A 21,056-nucleotide genomic window follows, 5' to 3' on the forward strand; every position below is an offset into this window, starting at 1 on the left:
TTATCATATTGTTTGAAATATGTCTTTTAGTAGTAGGGGTAGTAAAGTGGTACATAGGAGTAGTACTACAACAATTTTCTTGGAGTCCGTGGCGCAACAAGCTACCCTAGGCTATGTTACTACTCCCTCCTTTCTGGTTTATGGCTCAATTTCAAAATCTCCCCAACCAAGGTAGACGGTGAGTGGTGGAATTAATTTCGTAGTTTGCACAAGTAATCAGTACGCTAGTTTTTCTCAAGAAGTTATGTTTACCAATGCATTAATCACAATGAATGCATGCATGACCACTAAATTTCCATGAACTTATACATGCATTGGTGAGTTTTCTCTTGACACTGCTTGCATCGGGTGATTTAACGCACCTCGAAATCCAAACATGTGACGGTACTACTACTAGTAGAAGTGAGACTTGTAAAATGGAAAAACATTTTTTTAGATGAGCCCTATAAACTAGAAAGGAGGGAGTAGTAAGTAGTACTACCTCCATAGTGGGTACGTACTCCGTAAAATCATATTTTCCCAAAACTAAGTCGCTCAACCTTTATTTGCTTGTTTGCCTTCTTTCCTCATTGCCTCAAACAGACTATGCCAAACTCCCCTGCCTGCCGCGCGGGAAAAGGCCCGCCCTCGCCCTTTATAGTCCGGGTTTGTATTGATGGATCGCGCGAAGCAGCAAAAACCAAGCCGTGTCTTGTACTCTTCCGTCGACGCTTGCTTTCAGGAATTATGTACTTCCTCTCGCTGACATGTGGGACATATAGCAACCGGGTCGACGTGTCATGCACCAAATAACAGTGCATAATAGAAGGGGGACGCACCCCAGTCGTAGTGCCCTAGTAGTAGAATGAGCAACGAGACGTCAAATCACAATGCCACACCTTCCTAGATGGAAAAAGTAACCATTATTTCACACTTCGCTGAATCCGCTTCGCCATCATCTCCTTCAACAAAACCACGTATTGCTTCTGCCATTGTTCTGCCTCAAGAGGGACGCACATCACCTTGGTACACCATGACACGTGGGACCGCATGACATGCCATGCTCCCTGGCCCACCGCTCGGTAAAATCACCTCATGTTTACTACTTCCTCCGTATCGGTTTACAGGGCATGCACGTCGTTCTAGGTTGAGAATTTAACAAGCTATATATCTGGTGAACAGTATATGTTTAGAAACTACATCCGCTTAAGAATCCAATGATATACTTTTTGTGACATAGTAACTCATATTTAGTTAGTCAATTGGATTACCTAGAACTACGTGCATGCCCTATAAACCGAGACAGAGGGAGTAGTATATTTTTAGATCAATATAGCCAGGATTCACCAAGGAACAAAACCAAGTGGTAGGTTGCTCCTGTTGTGTTGGCGTAGCAACTCAAGCAGGGTTAGTCCGCACACAAAATGGTGACACACTTAACATGACCCCTTTGGCCGACATGTGGCTCATCCACCGTCTTGTTCCACGTGCAATGCACCAAATTACAGTTCGGAGCAATGGTTGGACTTGGAGGCACCCCGGTCATAGCGCCGCAGTAGTAGTAAATGAGCGATGAGGGGTCAAATCACAAAGCCCCACCTTTCCCGCATTAAGCTGGACGGATGAAGCAACCATAATTTCACTCTAGGGCGCAAGAGCATAAAGAAAAGATAAAACCAATGATGCGTGCAACAGCTACCTAAGGGAACCCTAGGGTAGGAGCCTCCACTACAAATCCTTTTTTTAAAAGCGTCTCCACTACAAATCCGCTTCTCCCTCGTCCTCTTGAAGAAAACCGATGATGCATGCGGCGGTAGGGTTTGTAGGAGTACTACGGCGTGTGTTGACACGTCGTAGTAAACAGGAGAGGGATTGAGTTTGAGTCAACGCCTTAATATGTGTGGGCCGCTTGGTTTTACGAGAATGAGGCAGCATTTTGGGTTCCGGGACTAGTGGAGATATACATTAAAAAAATTGTGGACGTAGGTTCGACCGAAAGGCAATGATGCATGGGCCCTGCATTTTGATATACCCGCGGCCGCGTGAAATTTGCTACTCTACTCAAAATAATGCATAAAAGTTCCTCCAAAAACATCTATAACTAATGGGAAGCGAATGTATGCTTAAAATGAAAATGTATTACTCCCTCTGTCTAGGTGTATAAGTCATCTTAGGTTTTTTTTGCTAGTTAATACTATTGCATGCAATAAATTAACCACTGCATGTCATGTTTGAAAGTCTCAAGCCATTGAAAGCATGCACGGCCCACATACAAATGCATCTTGATGTTCCGTGCAACGCATGGGCATCTTGCTAGTAGGGAGAAGAAGTTTGTGTGACACATATCTAGCTATATTAAGGGATAGGTAGATAACATATGTGTGAGAGACATTAGTGGCTGTGGGTGGGTGGAATTAAAGGGGTGGGTGTGTTAGACATAGAGAGCGTGTGTGTTTCTGTGTGAGAGACTTGTAGGATGGGGTAGAAAGACGAATTTAACCCTGACGGAGGGAGAGAAATACACGAAGTGCGCGTGTGTGATTCCGATGCCCATAGGGAAATGAGATATGTATGCGTGTGAGAGAGATTGCACAATTCATTCACGTATCACTATCTAGCGATCGTGGACGTGCATCGCTTGAACATAAGTCAATATCTACTTCGTATCGTGGCCAAAGGTACAATATCGATTCAACTCTATAAAGATTGGACACTCACATATCACATTTTTTTTCTATTTAAATAAGCCTTTTTAGTTGTGCATGCCAAAGTTACAGTGATGTTTCTTCAAACAACCAATGTAGCTATCATGAACATGCACCATTGTTACTCTTGCATTCAAATTCATTAGTCTTGGATGATTTAAGTTTCTATTTTGAAGTAATATATTTAATATTCATATATGAATTCAACGGGTACGCAATTTATGAAATGGAGGCTATGTAATCATATGAGGTAACACTTTTAAGTAGCTGACTACAATATCCATTTCTTTTTGTGCGCCTCTACACTAACACGTCAATGCATTATGTTTAAAGTAAATAACCAATGGCACTAAATTATCTATTTACACGAGAAATACATAGGCTGAGCGTTTGATCCCTTTTTTTGTGAACACGCCACTACACCCGTATGATTGGTCGCGCCCGTGTGAACGTCCAAGTTATCGGCGCATCATCCCGAGTTATTGTCTTTTTTCTGGGGTGGACTTCACACCAGTTATTAACTGCTGACGCGTGCCCCGTGTACACAGTCTAGCATGACCTTCCCGCTAGCACGGTCCAAAATTAGTTGAAACTGGATACGAACGATCCCGCGGGCGGCAAAATCTCCCGCCTCCTTCTAAAATTTCCGCCACCTTAGTCTTTAGCATGCGAAATCCCCCTTTTGTCCTTGGTGCATGGAGACCAACAGTTACAATACCGCCCTCATCTACATGATAGGCCGGGGCTGCTTTGGTAACTTCCGGTTCCCCCAGTACACGGCACCCCCATTTCCTCTCCCCCTCCCGCAAAAACGACTAACTCCACAGCACCAGAGCATCTTACATCATGCCGTCCGTACTTCATCGCCCTTTCTCCCCTCCCCTCTCGAAACCCTAGACTGCTCATCCACCGACGTACCATAGCCCATTCACTGCCAGCGGCGTCCACCTCGCCGAATCTGCTTCTACGGCCGCATCTACCCCTCCCACCTCCCCTAGAAACAAGTAGACTGCTCATCCACCACTGTACCACAGCCCATTCAGTGCCAGCCTTGTCCACGGCCCCGGATCTGCTTCGCCGGTACTCTCGTCAACCGTCGTGCATCTGCAGCGGCTCATTCGTACTCCCCACCGGAGACGCTTCGTCCACACCCCCCGGAGCCGCCCCACCGACGCCCCCGTTGACGGCCTCTGATCCTCTTCGCCGACACCTTCCTCAACCCTACCGGAGCCGCTTCGCCAACACCTTCCTCAACCCTACCGGAGTAGCTTCGCCTATATCATTCTCAACCCTACTCGGGCCGCTTTGCCAACTCACAAGTCCACGGCCTCAGATCTGCTTCCTCGCACCCTCATCCAACCTACCGGAGCAGCTTCTGACGCCCCATCCACGCCCACAGATCCGCATCATCGACACCACCCTTAACCCAACCACCAGAGCAGCTTCTGACGCCTCGTCCACGGCCGCAGATCCGCATCGTCGACACCATCCTTAACCCAACCACCGGAGCATGATAGGGGCTAAGGTGTCCCGATGTTTCGATGAGATGGTGGCTATCGTTTTCTATGGGAGTCGACCTTGACGATCCAACTACGAACGTGCGAGACGTTGCGCCTTAGCAATCGCTAAACCAACTTCCGAGGGTTATTGACCACGCCGGAGCACGATCAACCTGACCACGAGGGTCTGTTTCCTGCGAGCAAACGAAGAACAAGCAAGAAACTGAGATTGCAATCGGGATATTGCGAATATAGGATGAAAGCTTTATTGATCAAGGCAGGGTTCTGTGACGTCTTGGTCTGGTCGTTGGACACAAACGAAGTACGCGAAGTTGCAGCTATGGCGAACTTTTAATCTAAACAAAACCCAAAGTCTAAACGACGCCCTAAGGGCTGTATATATGGAGGAAGAGGGGGGAATTTCGTGGCCCTTGAGGGTGGGGTCCGAAACCAACCCTAACTCTGGTTTCCCCACACATACGGACTCTAAAAATAGCCTATACTTAAGTATTTCGAAATTACATGGGCCTGGCCCATTAATAAGGTGACGCAGCACCTAGAATAGCCTATGGACGAATATTATGAAGTGGCATCTTGTATATTTCGTCCAAGGCTTCATGCACTCCTTATGGCGGCTTTAAAGTCCTGAAATCATCACTTGTAACTCCGTTCTTGATCCCCTTGCGCATGCCATCAACTCCATGTGTGTTCTTGCTCCAATGTTCATCCTTCTCCAAGCTAGGCCCTTCATTTGTAAGCAAAACAAATGTATCCAATTTAGGCAGCATCATAATCTCATGAACATTAGAATCATTACCAAGAAACGAAAGTACCTGGTAATTTAATTGGCGTGCGCGAGCTCTAGTAATTGGTCCAGTATATGTAACACTAGGGGCTGTGGGTGTAACAATTGTATTGATGTCCTCATCATCCTCCCCTTCTTGAAATAAAGTCGTCCTCGACGGAAGCGCATCTTCCTCACCCAAATAAGGCTTCAAATCTGCAATGTTAAAAGTGGGACTAACCCCAAAATCTACAGGTAGCTCAAGTTTATATGCATTATCATTTATTTTCTCTAACACCTTAAAAGGACCATCAGCACGTGGCATTAGCTTTGATTTGCGCAGATTAGGAAATCTATCTTTACGCAAATGTAACCAAACAAGATCTCCAGGCGCAAACACAACACGTTTTCTACCCTTATCTCCAGCAAGTTTGTATTTAGCATTCATACGCTGAATGTTTTCCTTAGTTAACTCATGCATTTTTTAAATCAATTCAGAACGTTCTTTAGCATCAAAATTAACCTTCTCTGAAGATGGAAGAGGCAACAAATCAATAGGTGCACAAGGTAGGAAACCATACACAATTTCAAAAGGGCACATCTTAGTAGTAGAATGCAATGAACGATTATAAGCAAATTCAATATGAGGCAAGCATTGTTCCCACATTTTCTTGTTATTCTTCAAAACAGCCCTAAGCATAGTAGACAATGTTCTATTGACTACCTCAGTTTGTCCATCAGTTTGGGGGTGACAAGTAGTACTAAAAAGCAGCTTAGTTCCCAAATTAGCCCATAAACATCTCCAAAAGTGGCTAAGAAATTTAGTATCACGATCTGAAACAATAGTATTTGGCACACCATGTAAGCGAATAATTTCACGAAAGAACAAATCAGCAACATTAACAGCATCATCGCTTTTATGACATGGTATAAAGTGTGCCATTTTCGAGAACCTATCCACGACAACAAATATGCTATCCCTCCCCTTCTTTCTTCGAGGTAAACCTAAAACGAAGTCCATAGATATATCCTCCCAAGGAACACTAGGTACAGGCAAAGGCATATATAAACCATGAGGATTGAGTCGTGACTTAGCTCTTTGACATGTAGTGCAGCGAGCAACAAAACGCTCAACATCCCGTCTCATCTTTGGCCAAAAGAAATGTGTAGCAAGTATATCCTCCATCTTCTTGACGCCAAAGTGTCCCATTAATCCTCCTCCATGCGCCTCCTGCAACAACAAAAGACGAACGGAGCTAGCTGGAATGCATAGCTTGTTAGCACGATACACAAATCCATCGTTAAGAATGAACTTGTTCCAAGTTCTCCCTTCCTTACAATTCTGCAATACATCTTTAAATTCAGCATCATGAACATATTGATCTTTGATGGTCTCCAAACCAAATATTTTAAAGTCAAGTTGTGAAAGCATAGTGTAACGACGAGACAAGGCATCAGCAATAACATTTTCTTTACCCTTCTTGTGTTTAATGACATAAGGGAAAGTCTCAATGAATTCAACCCATTTAGCATGTCTACGGTTCAGGTTTGCTTGACTTTTAATGTGTTTCAAAGATTCATGATCAGAATGTATAACAAATTCCTTGGGCCATAAATAATGTTGCCATGTTTCTAAGGTCCGAACAAGAGCATATAATTCTTTATCATAAGTAGAATAGTTCAGACTAGGCCCACTCAATTTTTCAGAAAAGTATGCAACAGGTTTTCCATCTTGTAATAACACACCTCCTAATCCAATTCCACTAGTATCACATTCAAGCTCAAAAGTCTTATTGAAATTAGGAAGTTGGAGTAAAGGAGCATGTGTCAACTTATCTTTCAATACCGTGAAGGCTTCTTCCTGTGCGGTATCCCAAACAAAAGGTACATCCTTCTTTGTAAGCTCGTTGAGAGGTGCAGCAATGGTGCTGAAATCTCTCACAAAACGCCTATAGAAACCAGCGAGGCCAAGGAAACTCCTCGCTTGTGTGACCGTTTTGGGCTGCGGCCAACTCTCAATAGCTTCAATCTTGGCTTTATCAACTTCAATTCCCTGTGGAGTAACAACATAGCCAAGAAAAGATACTCGGTCGGTGCAAAAGGTGCACTTTCCAAGGTTTCCAAACAAACGTGCATCACGTAGGGCAATAAAAACAGCACGTAAATGTTCCAAATGTTCCTCCAAAGATTTGCTATAAATCAATATGTCATCAAAGTAAACTACCACAAATCGTCCAATGAAAGCACGTAAAACTTCGTTCATTAACCTCATGAAAGTACTAGGTGCATTAGTTAACCCAAAAGGCATGACTAACCACTCATATAATCCAAACTTAGTTTTAAATGCTGTTTTCCATTCATCTCCCAATTTCATACGAATTTGATGGTATCCACTACGCAAATCAACTTTGGAGAATATTGTAGAGCCACTCAATTCATCAAGCATATCATCTAGCCTAGGAATAGGATGACGATAACGAATAGTAATATTATTAATGCCTCTACAATCAACGCACATACGCGACGTACCATCCTTTTTCGGCACTAAAATGATAGGAACAACACAAGGACTAAGGGATTCGCGTATATAACCTTTGTCGAGCAGTTCTTGTACTTGACGCATAATCTCCTTCGTCTCCTCTGGATTGGTACGGTATGGTGCACGGTTGGGTAGCGAAGCACCGGGAATTAAGTCAATTTGATGCTCAATCCCTCGAATAGGTGGTAATCCCGGTGGCACGTCTTGTGGAAAGATGTCAGCGAACTCCTGCAAAATGTTAGTGACAGCAGGGGGCAAAGAGGAAGGCACGTCCTTGAATGAAAATAATGCCTCTTTGCACACAAAAGCATAGCAAACAGATTTGCTAAAATCTAGCTCATCAATATCAGATTTGGTGGCAAGTAAACATGCACTTTTCAATTTAATTTCAGAAACAACAGTAGATGGTTTATTATTAGGCTTCATTTGGTGCTCAAATTCTTTTGCCACAATCTGATTTTCACTCTTATTTGTCTCCTGTTTTGCTTTATTAGCTCTATTAATATCATCTTTCAAAATGGAATCAGGAGTCATAGGAAGCAAAGTAATATTTTTATCATTATGAACAAGAGTATACTGATTGTTTCTACCATGGTGTACAGAATTTTTATCAAATTGCCATGGTCTACCAAGTAATAAGGAACATGCTTGCATAGGTACCACATCACAATCAACATAATCAGCATATGTAGAGATACTAAAATGCACACGAATAGTACGTGTTACCTTAACCTTGCCGCTATTGTTGAACCATTGGATGTAGTAAGGATGTGGATGTGGTCTTGTGGTGAGAGATAGCTTCTCCACCATCTCCATGCTAGCCAAGTTATTGCAGCTCCCTCCATCTATGATCACGCGAACAGAACGTTCCTTCACAACTCCCTTTGTATGGAACAAATTATGCCTCTGATTTTGCTCAGCTTGTGTAACCTGCACACTCAAAACACATTGAGCAACTAAACATTCATACCTGTCAGCATCTTCAGGAACCATGTATTGCGTCTCACGATCAGAATCGTCTCCACCGTGTTCGTCACGTGTAATAAGAGCCAAAGTCTCCTCATCATAGTCACTAGCGGACTCATACCCACCATCCTCAATAACAATCATCACACGCTTAGATGGGCATTCTCTCGCATAATGACCTCCACCCTTGCAACGTCGACAAATAATATCATGTGTTTGCCCTGTTGATGCCATGGATGAAGAAGAGATCTTTGCAGGCCCAGAAGGTGTGCTCTTGGCAGATAGTGGTGATTGTGCCTGCTTTATTGTATCACGGTTGGAGGTGGCAGCCGACGGAGGCGCCGGTGTAGCAGAACGTGTGGAAGTAGATGATGCACGTGGTGTCCATGATGAAGGTCGACCTGCAGAAAAGTTAGTCCGCGCCAATGCCTGTCGATCCTGCACTTCACGTTCAGCTCTACAAGTAAGATGGAATAAACGAGTGATATTAGTATACTCCTTATACTCTAGAATCGTCTGAATCTCTCTATTTAATCCACCCATAAAACGTGCAAGCATAGCTTCATTCTCCTCAACAATACCACATCTAATCATGCCAGTTTGTAATTCCTGATAATATTCTTCTACAAAAAAATTTCCCTGTCTTAAGCGCTGCAATTTTTGAAGTAATTCACGTTGATAATATGGTGGAACCCAACGAGTACGAATAGCAGTTTTCAAAGCAGCCCAAGTAGCCGGAATAGGATATAATCTACAATGCTCAGACCACCAAACACATGCAAAACTAGTGAATGCACAAACAGCAGCAGGAACACGTCTCTCCTCGGGATATTGTAAACATGTAAATCGTTGTTCAGTTTCTAACTCCCAAGTAAGATATATATCAGGAACATATCTACCCTCAAATGGTGGAATATTCAATTTTGGTTTAGGGAGATGGTCATGATCTCGTACCTGAGGGTGAGCCCTACCATTGCCATTATTTGCATGTGGACGACTTGGTGGTTGCTGTGCTGGTGGTGGCACGTAGTTCTGATTTTGATCAACCTCATCCTCATAATCTCCCACATAATCATCCTCCTCCACATCAGCAGTAGGAGCCACAGAAGTATCAACAGCAGCACCAGCAGTTTGGCCCGATTGAAGAGGGACACGGCTCGCTCGGCGGAGGGCTGTTTCCCGACGTGGAGGTAGTCGGTGTTGTTGCTGTTGTTGCAGAGGTGCGGCAGGAGCAGCCGGTGGTGGTGGTGGAAAACGCGAAAGCAATTCAGCAAACTTGTTATCAAGCTTTGTTTCAAACGTCTTCTCCATGCCATCTATCTTCTCCATGGCCTCTTCAAATCTGTTTATCACATCTTGCACCTGTCCACTCATCATTTGCTGAAACGTATCATGAAGCTCCTTGTTCGTCAAGTTCTCCCAGTCAGTCTCGTCGGCTTGTGATCCTGGCATGGTTAGCAGTAATAGAAACACACAAGAATATGATCCTACAGACTACTAACAAGTGGTGGTGGTGGCGGGTGTCACAAATCCGTCAAGCAAATCTCAAATTCTTACCAGTTCTTACCCAATAGCAGGCGGTGATCGGCAACCGTTATAGTCAAAACTCTCAAAAGCTTGGATAGAGCGATTGCCAGGGAGAGTCAAACGCACGACGTAGATGTATGTGGAGCTAGGAAGGCTTATAGTATGGTAGCAAAAAGGGTCAGCAATAATCAATTCAGAGATGCAAAGTTGAATAAACGCTCAACGACGGTACTGTGCTGGTCCTAGGCTAGACCGTGCTAGAGACGCGAGCCTAGAACACTAACAAAATCACGGGCGCTGCACGTAAATAAGGGAAAAGCACACTCTGGAACTCTTTTTTTCGCTCTTTTTTTTGCGCTCCTTTTTTTGCGCTCCTCTTTTTTTTGCGAAAAATCACTATAATGGCGAGTGTCTCAAAACTCTTCCCTCGTCAAACTGATAGGATGGGCACGAATTTTTTTTTTCACTTTTTTTCGGAAATCAGGGCAGCGACGACGAAAAAGTGCGACAAAAAATCACTATGATGGCACGTGGCTCAAAAGACTCAGAAAAGCCTAAAAATAGGATAGGGAAAAAAATTGCCCGTGAAAATTTTGGACTAAAAACTGCCCGGGGGTCTCCAGACTCTTTTTTTTTCGAGACCTACGCAGGCAAGGAAACACGAATCGGAATTTAGATTGATCTCAAGAACAAACCTAATATGAGAAGAACTCGGATTGGTGGTGGATATATGGTTGTGGTATATGGCAGCGGTGGTGGTATATGGTAGCGGTGGTGGTATATGGATACAGATTGGTGGTGGTATATGGATACGGATTGGTGGTGGTATATGGATATGGATTCAGAGCGGTGGCGGATAAGCAAAAGTGATAGATGGGCGATGATGATGGTGCAGCGGCGGCGTGACAACTTATGACCAGAACTCGAAACTCTAAAAGACTAGACTCTAAGACCAGCAACTTAACACGACGATGCAACCGCAAATTCAACAAAGCAAAAACCCTAAAAAGATTATGCAAAGGCTCAGATTGGTTCGGATATGATGAACTAACCCTAATTTTTTTTGTGGCTTTTTCGTGGACTGTAGGTATGAAGAACAGACTCGATCTAATCTACGAAAAACTGTAAAATCTCATCGAGCAACCTGGAAATCTGATACCACTTGATAGGGGCTAAGGTGTCCCGATGTTTCGATGAGATGGTGGCTATCGTTTTCTGTGGGAGTCGACCTTGACGATCCGACTACGAACGTGCGAGACGTCGCGCCTTAGCAATCGCTAAACCAACTTCCGAGGGTTATTGACCACACTGGAGCATGATCAACCTGACCACGAGGGTCTGTTTCCTGCGAGCAAACGAAGAACAAGCAAGAAACTGAGATTGCAATCGGGATATTGCGAATATAGGATGAAAGCTTTATTGATCAAGGCGGGGTTCTGTGACGTCTTGGTCTGGTCATTGGACACAAACGAAGTACGCGAAGTTGCAGCTATGGTGAACTTTTAATCTAAACAAAACCCAAAGTCTAAACGACGCCCTAAGGGCTGTATATATGGAGGAAGAGGGGGGAATTTCGTGGCCCTTGAGGGTGGGGTCCGAAACCAACCCTAACTCTGGTTTTCCCACACATACGGACTCTAAAAATAGCCTATACTTAAGTATTTCGAAATTACATGGGCCTGGCCCATTAATAAGGTGACGCAGCACCTAGAATAGCCTATGGACGAATATTATGAAGTGGCATCTTGTATATTTCGTCCAAGACTTCATGCACTCCTTATGGCGGCTTTAAAGTCCTGAAATCATCACTTGTAACTCCATTCTTGATCCCCTTGCGCATGCCATCAACTCCATGTGTGTTCTTGCTCCAATGTTCATCCTTCTCCAAGCTAGGCCCTTCATTTGTAAGCAAAACAAATGTATCCAATTTAGGCAGCATCATAATCTCATGAACATTAGAATCATTACCAAGAAACGAAAGTACCTGGTAATTTAATTGGCGTGCGCGAGCTCTAGTAATTGGTCCAGTATATGTAACAGTAGGGGCTGTGGGTGTAACAATGGTATTGATGTCCTCATCAGAGCAGCTTCATCTATGCCCTCGTCCACGGCCATAGATCCGCTTCGCCCACACCGTAGTCCACCCTACCGGAGCCGCTCCACAAACACCCTACTCGACGGTTCTAGATCTCCTTACCGGACCCCGACAGCCAGTGCAGCGTCATCACCCTCGATGTTTCTAACCTGATTCCCACAGTCTGGAGAGATGCCAAGCACCCGCCACGACCTAGGTACTTGTCACCTTTAAACCCGTCTAGCATCACCTGCCCGATGTACTTCAAATATACTAACCGGTCATTGTTACCTGTTATGCAGCTGGCAAAAACTACAAGGACGATGTTTCTTCTGGATCTAACAGCTTGGCCAACCAAGATCCTGGACTAAGGCATTGCTATGATCTTGTAAGCGCGTCTCTCTCTCTCTTGTATTGTTCTGTGCCTGCCAGCGTGCTTTGCTAGGATTTTTGACCAGTAATCCCTTTGTGCAGACAATGATTTCTACTACTGGCTGCTAAATTAGATATGTAGATGTCATACATGATACTACCTCGTACCTCCATTCCTAAATATAAGTCTTTCTAGAGATTCCACTATAGGCTACATACGGAGCAAAATGAGTGAATCTACACTCGAAAATGCATCTATATACATCTGTATGTGGTCCATATTGGAATTTCTACAAAGACATATATTTAGGAACAAGGGCAGTACATTACACAAAATCGTAGGTGGCATGTAGGAATTCCAGTGCACTACATTAGGCTCCCTTAGAGTGCCTGCTAGTCCAGCATACAGAGTCATGGCTAGTTTATGGTACGCACACAATCGTTAATTGGTGGTTTAAATATGCGCAAGGGATATGCAATGTAGTATCATGTAGAGATGTCTGAAATTAGCCGTGTCAACTTGCAGATAGGGTTACACAATGAAAAGTACAAGATGTATGTGGCAATTTCATGGAACATCGCAAAAGAAGGAGAGGCAACGGTGAGCCTATACAGTGTGCCATGGTACGCCACTCCTCCATTGCAATCATCATGACATGTTATTTGTATGCCAGTTCTATTAGCCAAGTTTCTTAGGGACAGTTATTACGAGTTATCCTAAGAAAATAAGCACCTGTGAATATAAGCTCCATGTAATAAGCCAACCAGTTATTTTCATTGCGTTTTCAGCTTATCTTTGGTATGATCAGTGGAAAGTCTAGATTGCATTTTTTTCATTTTGCTGCCCATATGGAAATTAATTTGACTTGCAAACATCACAAATTGAACCCAGTGCAGTAATTAATATGATAGGAAAACAGACCATCACTATTTGCTAATGCAAATACAAAGATACCATCTACTTGGCATAATCTACTTTGGTCAATATTTTCCATAGAGATCCCATTGCCTAATTTAAACGAAGAATGCATGACCCACATTTAAATGAAGAACAATTATTTATTGAAATTCGATGGTCCAATTGGCTGGTTATTATCGTATAGCAGCACCACCTGAAAGCATCATATAGCAGCAGCAGCTCATAGCAACTCATCATACAACAGCAGCAACAGTCTACAATTCATCATATACCACCAGCAGCTCATAGCAATTCATCATATAGCAGCAGCAGGAGCAGCTCATAGCAATTCATCATATAGTAGCAGGAGCAGCTCATAGCAATTCATCATATAGCAGCAGCAGGAGCAGCTTGTAGCAACTCATCATATAGCAGCAGCAGGAGCAACTTGTAGCAACTCATCATATAGCAGCAGCAGTAGCTCATAGCAATTCATCATATAGCAGCAGCAGATCATAGCAACTCATCATACAGCAGCAGTAGCTCATAGCAATTCATCTTATAGCAGCAGCAGGAACAGCTCATAGCAATGCATCATATAGCAGCAGCAGAAGCAGCTCATAGCAATTCATAGTATAGTGGAAAGGGGAGAGGAGATGCAAGCGGGCAGGGCAATGAATGCTTGCGTGTTTGTTTTTACTTGAGGGTCAGGTGTGACACGGGCGTCAGCAGTTGCATTTTGAGTGTAATATAGGCAGACAACCGAGTCATTTCACTATTCCCCTTCCCTTCAATTTTTAGTGAGGTTCTACCCGAAACACCCCCCCTCCAAAGAGAAATTAGTTAAGCCCAAGCCCATAACTCAAAAATGACTTCTTTACATCTTTTATGGCTTATTTTGACAATATGCCCTGAAAAGGCGGAATCGAACTGGCCCTTAACCTGCAATTCAATTGTGCGTGCAATGATGAATCACTCCTGCCTGCTATCTTTACATTTAGGCATCATCCTACATGGCATAACCTAATACATGTGCATTCCATTATAGAATCTGGAAATATGCAATGTTTATGTTAGTTCATACGTTGCACATGATGTTTAAATGCCCCTTAAATCTGGTCAGTCAAGTGATGGTCTTTAAGCCTCCTTCTTTGCTTCTTTTCTTGATATGTAAGATTTGCTCACACATCTGTTCAATTGCTTGTTTGCATCAGCCAACCATACTAGGACTGTTTGCTTTGATTACTTGCTGTTCTTGACATAACACTCTAACAGAGCTTGTCAACGATTTAAACACTAAGGGATGCTGTAGTGGGGCCTTGTCTAACTCATAGGTGACATAAAGGTTTAGTTATACACTACAGTAGGCTCTCCAAGAGTACCTGGAGATCCAGTTCGAAGGTATGCCTAGTTTTTACATAGTGCAGACATAGTAAATGCTCATTTCATTGTGTGCAAGTGCAAGAGATGCGGCATGTTTCATTATGTGGTGTTGTTTTGTTATAATCTCATTCTTTTGTGTTCACAGACTGGAAAGTATGCATATTTATCTTCAAAGGAGACGAGTAACTAGTTTGTGTCACCTTGCAGAGGGGGTGCAATGAAGATAAGATTGAGGATTTCCAAGTACAAGATGTTAGGAAGGAGCCTTGCAAGAGAAGTAGGAGCTGCGCTGAGCCTCTTCAACCTGCTAAGGTAAGTCACTGTATGCAACTCAACAGTTTAATTCCTTGTTTGTTTCAGGCATAGTTAATTTTCTCTTTTCAATTGCTTTATTTGTCCTCAGTTAATGAGATGCCCAAATAATCATGCCTGATGTTCGGTACTTGTATCACTATTAGTTAACATAATTAAAGGCCTTACCATTTAATTACTCTGCCGAAGTGTGCCTGAAGCTTTGAAGTCTATTAACCAACTATTATTGCATGAGGCTCACAATCTAGTTTATACTACGCTAATGATTGCATAGTTTTGCCTGCTATAGTATATTTGTATGAAACCCTCTGCTGTTCATTATGCTCCCTAAGACTTTAATTGAGGCACAGAATGGCCAACTGCTTGCTTACTTATACGCAACGTGCTGTCTAAATTTGTAACTTGTCTGTGTTTTCGATTGGGCCTCAACATCATGCTCCTCTGGTGAGCTAAGAGGGATTTCTGTATGCAGGCTGCACAGACTATCTTTTTTATAATTTTTAAAATATCACCTGCTTATGCTTCATGACGTGTAACATTTTTTTTGAAAGTGACGTGTAACATTATTGTTAGTCCCTTTTTTCCATGTAGTACAAAATAGTGTCTTGTTCACTTCACTATTGTAACTATATTTTTGCCCTAGTCATGTGTACTTATAGAAACATTTTAGGATGAAGTGACATCAACACAAAGATCTGCGAGTAGTGCGGCGTGGCCGTTATCGAACAATTATGGATTGGAATTGGAATGTGCTGATGTTCTCGAGCATCAACTAGAGGTGGCAAGACAACGTGTAGATGATTGTCAACGTATAATCAACAAGTTGAGACTGGACATGCAGGTATTAGATGCAGGAGTCAAAAAAATGAAACAAGACACTGAGGTAACCATGAAGGAATTGGAGATTTTGCAGACTGAAATTTGTGCCATCTGAATCCGGCCAATCCTATTTTCTGAAGAGATTATAGTTCAATTGGAGTTAGGTTGATGCGCGTCCATGATGTATGAGCTGTATTTGCCCAGTGTATGTAATTTGCTCTTTGTGTATGCTTTATTATCGCCTGTGCCGAACCATAATGCCCAGTGGGTATAATCGGCTGTAATTTCTTTATTGTATAGTGTAGGATTATTCTACCTTTCTATGCCTTGATCTCTTTGTTGTAATAGTGTAGGCTTTTTAGAGTTGATAGTATTGAGTAGGATAATTCTTTGAATATGCTATATCGTTCAAATGGGGGCCAATTCGCCCGACCATGGCCCTTCACGGGCCGTCGGATCCATGGGCCTTCTACGTCTCATAGGATCCATGGGCCTTCTACGTCTCGTAGGATCCATGGGCCTTCTACGTCTCATAGGATCCATGGGCCTTCTACGTCTTGTAGGATCCATGGGCCTTGTATGTCTCGTAGGATCCATGGGCCGTCGGCTCATTTATGGGTCTTGTACGGGCCTTTAATGGGCTGTAGATGGGCCTTTAATAGAAATCATACGTTTTATGGGCTGACCATAACGGGCCATTAATAGGTCGTATTTGGTGATGCTATGAAAATGACCCAACAGACTAACGGTCCGCAAACGGGCCGACCGTAACGACGGGCTGAATTTGGCCCACAAACAGAAAATGACAGTAACGGGCCGTAAGTAACCGAATGCTGCAAATGAGCCCAAGAATAAATGGGCCCTCAGAAGGCCGAAAGTTAACTTGGGCTGGAAACGGCCCAACAGAATAACGGGTCGTTAATGGGTATAAAGTGATACATTGTTCATTACGGGCCAGTTTCACCACGAGCCGTTAATGGGTGTAAAGTAATACACTGTTCATTACGGGCCAGTTTCAGCACGGGCCGCTAATGGGCCAAGAGTTACAAAGGGCCTCATATGGGCCGAAAGACGTCATGGGCTATACATGGGCCAGAAGTGAAAACGGGCTGGAATCATATTGGACGGCCCAGATGACGCAACTGGGCCTAATTCGGATAGGGCGTAACGGGCCTTGGATTAACGGGCTGTAAATGGGCTATATGCGAACATGCCGTTAACAGGCTTTCCATGGGCCAGCCCGCCAGCTTTTGACCAAGTCAAATGGGCCGGCCTTTTCATAGGAATGGGCCACTGTTGGGTCGTGCCACGTGTCGACGTATCATAGGCGCCTTCTGTCCAGTGAGTGGATGACATCTGTCCCAACGATGAGCCGACACGTGTTTCCTCTAGCCAATGATGATTTTACATGTGGAAAATCCCCATTGGTCGGGGATGTTAACGGGTTATCGGATCCAAAACCCGACCGGATAGCTTAACGGCGTTCCGTTACGGTGGATGCCACGTGTCGGTCACCCTTGACGAAAGCACTTCTGTGACGCGCGATTTATCGCCATGGAAGTGGACACTTCCGTGATGATAATTTTGGTAATGTCATGGAACACTTCTACGACAGCACAAGTATGACTATCTTGATTCTGTCATAAATTTGTCATGGATGTACATGCATGACAAAAAAAGCGACCTACTGCGACAAGCACGTATCATCACGGAAGTGTATTTTTTTTGTAGTGATAACAACCCTCCACTTCACGTTACAGATCAATTAGGACGAGCGAGGCGTGTTCCCCTTGAGCAAGGCCAACATTTTGGTGGTGCTGCTACTGCTTCTGCGCCTCTTGCTACTACTGTCGAGCAGTACTACGACTATAAGCAGTACTACGACTACAAGGATGAGGTTGATCCATATCAGAACTACATGCAACCATATGGTCGCCTACACGCCTACAATCAAAACGGAAGGCCTGCACCACCACCTCCGGTATGAGCTGATGAACATGTCCCTAAACTGAAATTAAATATTCTGCCATTTGAGGGTTGGTACATTCCTAATATATATCTTACTTGGGAGTTAGAAATTGAACAACATTTTACATGCTTGCAAAATTACGAGGATAGACATGTTCAAGCTGTTGTTTGTGTTTTCACTGGTTTTTCTTGTGTCTGGTGGTCAGAACATTGTATTTATACAATAATGTTCAAAATACTTGAGTTGCTTTAAAAGATGCTATGTGTACTCGTTCAGTTCCACCATATTATCAACGTGGATTACTTTAAAAATTGTTGCGTTTACGACAAGGAAAAAATTATGTAGAGGAATATTATCAGGAATTACAAACTAGATTGATTCGACGTGGTATTGTTGAGGATAATGAAGCTATGCTTGCACGTTTTATGGGTGAGTTAAATAGAGAAACTTAAACCACATTAGAATATAAGGACTATAACAATGTCACTCGCTTATTCCATCTTGCTTGCAAAGGTGAACGTGAAGTGCATGATCGACAGGCAGCCATGGCATGGACTAACTTTTTTGCAAGTCAAACTTCATCATGGACATCGCGTGCGTCTTCTAATTCCACACGTTCTACTACACCACCGCCTGCTTCAGCCCCCAACTCCAATCGCGATACAAGAAAATAGGCACCATGATGTAGAGTGGGGCCGATCTTTCATGATTGGAGTGGATTCTATGAAGAACACGAGGGGAAACACACAAGGGAAATCACGAGAGGAACACTCAAATAGGCAATATGCCATCACACATGTGCTAAATCCACATACATACGACACGATCCAAAATCAACAAGGGAGGATACACGGTAGCTAGTTCATCCCAATCCTTGAAGGAGTTGAGGTCTTGAATCTTAGAAGGATCTTCCCATGATGGGGTCTTGAATCCCTCGTGATCTTCTCACATGGAGGTCTTGAACTCCATGGGAGTGGTCTCTCTCTCAAGAAAAGAGTAGGTAGGAGCAAAGCTCAACTAAGATGAGATGTTGCTACCTCTTGAGCACTGCGTTGGATTTCCCCAAAGAGGAAGGGATGATGCAGCAAAGTAGCATAAGTATTTCCCTCAGTTTTTGAGAACCAAGGTATCAATCCAGTAGGAGGCTACGCTTGAGTCCCTCGTACCTACACAAAAACAATAGTCAACGCAACCAACACGCTTAGGGGTTGTCAATCCCTTCACGGTCACTTACGAAAGTGAGATCTGATAGAGATGATAAATAATATTTTTGATATTTTTGGTATAAAGATGCAAAGTAAATAAAGTAAAAGCAAAGTAAAAGCAAAGCAATAATAAAGTCATGGAGATTGATATGATGAGAAAGAGACCCGGGGGCCATAGGTTTCACTAGTGGCTTCTCTCAAGAGCATAAGTATTCTACGGTGGGTGAACAAATTACTGTTGAGCAATTGACAGAATTGAGCATAGTTATGAGAATATCTAGGTATGATCATGTATATAGGCATCACGTCCGAGACAAGTAGACCGAAACGATTCTGCATCTACTACTATTACTCCACTCATCGACCGCTATCCAGCATGCATCTAGAGTATTAAGTTAAAAACAGAGTAACGCCTTAAGCAAGATGACATGATGTAGAGGGATAGTTTCATGTAATATGATAAAAATCCCATCTTGTTATCCTCAATGGCAACAATACAATACGTGCCTTGCTGCCCCTTCTGTCACTGGGAAAAGACACCGCAAGATTGAACCCAAAGCTAAGCACTTCTCCCATGGCAAGAACAACCAATCTAGTAGGCCAAACCAAACTGATAATTCGAAGAGACTTGCAAAGATAACCAATCATACATAAAAGAATCCAGAGAAGATTCAAATATTATTCATAGATAGACTTGATCATAAACCCACAATTCATCGGTCTCAACAAACACACCACAAAAAGAAGATTACATCGAATAGATCTCCACAAGAGAGGAGGAGAACACTGTATTGAGATCCAAAAAGAGAGAAGAAGCCATCTAGCTACTAGCTATGGAACCATAGGTCTGAAGTAAACTACTCACACTTCATCGAAGGGGCTTGGATGATGATGTAGAAGCCCTCGGCGATCGATGCCCCCTCCGGCGGAGCTCCGGAACAGGCCCCAAGATGGGATCTCGTGGATACAAAAAGTTGCGGCGGTGGAATTAGGTTTTTGGCTCCGTCCCCGATCGTTTGGGGGTACGTGGATATATATAGGAGGAAGAAGCATGTCGGTGGAGCTTCGAGGGGCCCACGAGGCAGGGGGGCGCGCCCTAGGGGGGGCGCGCCCCTACCCTCGTGACCACCTCGTGGCTTTCTTGACGGAGGGTCCAAGTCTCCTGGATCTTATCTGATGAGAAAATCACGTTTCTGAAGGTTTCATTCCGTTTGGACTCCGTTTGATATTCTTTTTCTTCGAAACCCGAAAACAGGAAAAAACAGCAATTCTGGGTTAGGCCTCCGATTAATAGGTTAGTCCCAAAAATAATATAGAAGTGGATAATAAAGTCCAATAATGTTTAAAACAGTAGATAATATAGCATGGAGCAATCAAAAATTATAGATACGTTGGAGACGTATCAAGCATCCCCAAGCTTAATTCCTGCTCGTCCTCGAGTAGGTAAATGATAAAAACAGAATTTTTGATGCGAAGTGCTACTTGGCATAATTTTAATGTAATTCTTCTTAATTGTGGTATGAATATTCAGATCCGAAAGATTCAAGACAAAAGTTCATATTGACATAAAAATGACAATACTTCAAGCATACTAACTAAGCAATTATGTCTTCTCAAAATAACATGGCCAAAAAAAGTTCATCCCTACAAAATCATATAGTTTAGTCATGTTTCATTTTCGTCACACAAGAATGCTATCATCATGCACAACCCCGATGACAAGGCAAGCAATTGTTTCATACTTTAGTAATCTCAAACCTATAAACTTTCACGCAATATATGAGCGTGAGCCATGGACATAGCACTATGTGTGGAATAGAATATAATGAAGGGGGGTTATGTGGAGAAGACAAAAAGGAGAAAGTCTCACATCAACGAGGCTAATCAATGGGCTATGGAGATGCCCACCGATTGATGTTAATGCAAGGAGTAGGGATTTCCATGCAACGGATGCACTAGAGCTATAAATGTATGAAAGCTCAACAAAAGAAACTAGTGGGTGTGCATCCAACTTGCTTGCTCACG

The sequence above is a fragment of the Triticum urartu genome, chromosome 5 (genome assembly GCF_003073215.2).
Source record: "Triticum urartu cultivar G1812 chromosome 5, Tu2.1, whole genome shotgun sequence".
NCBI classification, from domain to species: Eukaryota; Viridiplantae; Streptophyta; class Magnoliopsida; order Poales; family Poaceae; genus Triticum; species Triticum urartu.